This window comes from Petromyzon marinus, unplaced genomic scaffold, assembly GCF_048934315.1.
Source record: "Petromyzon marinus isolate PM22_M1 ecotype Great Lakes invasive population unplaced genomic scaffold, UKy_Petmar_22M1.pri1.0 PM_G_Scaffold_52, whole genome shotgun sequence".
Classification (NCBI taxonomy): domain Eukaryota; kingdom Metazoa; phylum Chordata; class Hyperoartia; order Petromyzontiformes; family Petromyzontidae; genus Petromyzon; species Petromyzon marinus.
In genome coordinates, this window is record NW_027423005.1 from 1,022,501 (window position 1) to 1,025,000 (window position 2,500).

The following is a 2,500-nucleotide window of genomic DNA, read 5'->3' on the forward strand; positions in this document are numbered from 1 at the left end:
AAAAATTGAATATTTTTCACGGATAGACCCCGTGAAACGCTAGAAATTGGCGGGGATGTGTCTCTTGTGGCTCACGGGGCTGTTAGGGTGGCACAGAAATCCCTCGGAATGGGAAAAAACGGGTCATTTTCGTGTCGCCACATTGCATGCGAACCGCATGAAACTTCCAGAGGCATTTGCAGCAGGAATGCATGTGCACTCAAAAAATGTGATATTTTTCACGGAGAGACCCCGTGAAACGCTAGAAGTGGGCGGGGATGTCTCTCTTGTGGCTCACGGGGCTGTTAGGGTGGCACAGAAATCCCTCGGAATGGGAAAACGGGTCATTTTCGTGTCGCCACATTGCATACGAACCGCATGAAACTTCCAGAGGCATTTGCAGCAGGAATGCATGTGCACTCAAAAAAGTGAATATTTCTCACGGATAGACCCCGTGATACGCTAGAAATTGGCGGGGATGTCTCTCTTGTGGCTCACGGGGCTGTTAGGGTGGCACAGAAATCCCTCGGAATGGGAAAACGGGTCATTTTCGTGTCGCCACATTGCATGCGAACCGCATGCAACTTCCAGAGGCATTTGCAGCAGAAATGCATGTGCAGTCAAAAAAAAATTGATATTTTTCACGGATAGACCCCGTGAAACGCTAGAAATTGGCGGGGATGTGTCTCTTGTGGCTCACGGGGCTGTTCGGGTCGCACAGAAATCCCTGGGAATGGGAAAACGGGTCATTTTCGTGTTGCCACATTGCGTACGAACCGCATGAAACTTCCAGAGGCATTTGCAGCAGGAATGCATGTGCACTCAAAAACTTCTATATGTTTCACGGATAGACCCCGTGAAACGCTAGAAATTGGCGGGGATGTGTCTCTTGTGGCTCACGGGGCTGTTAGGGTGGCACAGAACTCCCTCGGAATGGGAAAAGGGGTCATTTTCGTGTTGCCACATTGCATAGGAACGCCATGAAACTTCCAGAGGCATTTGCAGCAGAAAGGCACGTGCACTCAAAAATTTTAATATTTTTCACGCATAGACCCCGTCAAACGCTAGAAGTTGGCGGGGATGTCTCTCTTGTGGCTCACGGGGCTGTTAGGGTCGCACAGAAATGCCTCGGAATGGGAAAACGGGTCATTTTTGTGTGGCCACATTGCATAGGAACGGCATGAAACTTCCAGAGGCATTTGCAGCAGGAATGCATGTGCACTCAAAAACGTCTATATTTTTCACGGATAGACCCCGTGAAACGCTATAAATTGGCGGGGATGTCTCTCTTGTGGCTCACGGGCGCTGTTAGTTAGGGTCGCACAGAAATCCCTCGGAATGGGAAAAGGGGTCATTTTCGTGTTGCCACATTGCGTACGAACGGCATGAAACTTCCAGAGGCATCTGCAGCAGAAATGCATGTGCACTCAAAAACGTCTATATTTTTCACGGATAGACCCCGTGAAACGCTAGAAATTGGCGGGGATGTGTCTCTTGTGGCTCACGGGGCTGTTAGGGTCGCACAGAAATCCCTCGGAATGGGAAAACGGGTCATTTTCGTGTTGCCACAATTGGCATACGAACGGCATGAAACTTCCAGAGGCATTTGCAGCAGAAATGCATGTGCACTCAAAAACGTGAATATTTTTTCACGGATAGACTCCGTCAAACGCTCGAATTTGGCGGGGATGTTTCTCTTGTGGGTCACGGGGCTGTTCGGCTCGCACAGAACTCCCTTGGTCCACCTGATTCGTGCATACAGGCAGCAACTAAAACTCTGTAAACCTGCTGTGAGGACATCTAAACAGTGGACCAGTGAGGCTGTGGAAGATTTGCGGCCGTGCTTAGACTGTACTGACTGGGATATGTTCACGACTGCTACCAATAGTCTGGATGAACTCACAGAGGCTGTGTACATCAGCTTCTGTGAGGACTGCTGTATCCCAACACGTACCAGGGTGAACTTTAACAACAACAAGCCCTGGTTCTCAGCAAAGCTCAAAAGGTTGAGGTTGGAGAAGGAGGAAGCGTTTAGGAGTGGGGATAGAGACAGATTCAAGGAGTCGAAGAACAGGTTTAGCAAAGCGGTGAGAGAGGCTAAACGACTGTACTCAGAGACACTAAAACACCAGTTCTCTACTAACGACGCTGCTTCTGTCTGCCAAAGGGCTCAGGCACATCACCAACTACAAACCCAGAGCGCCCCACACCACTAACGACTCCCGCCTAGCCAACGACCTGAACGAGTTCTACCGTAGATTTGAAAGACAATTGGACTGTCCTGAACCACCCCTTCCCACCCAAGAGGCCCCATCCCCCACCCATACTACAGAAACGACTCTCTCCTTTCAGGAGGGAGAAGTTAATGGGCTTTTCAAGAGGCAGAATCCACGCAAAGCAGCCGGGCCGGACTCTGTCTCTCCAGCCACCCTCAGGCACTGCGCTGACCAGCTGTCTCCGGTGTTCACCAACATCTTTAACACCTCCCTGGAGACATGCCATGTACCAGCCTGTCTCAAGT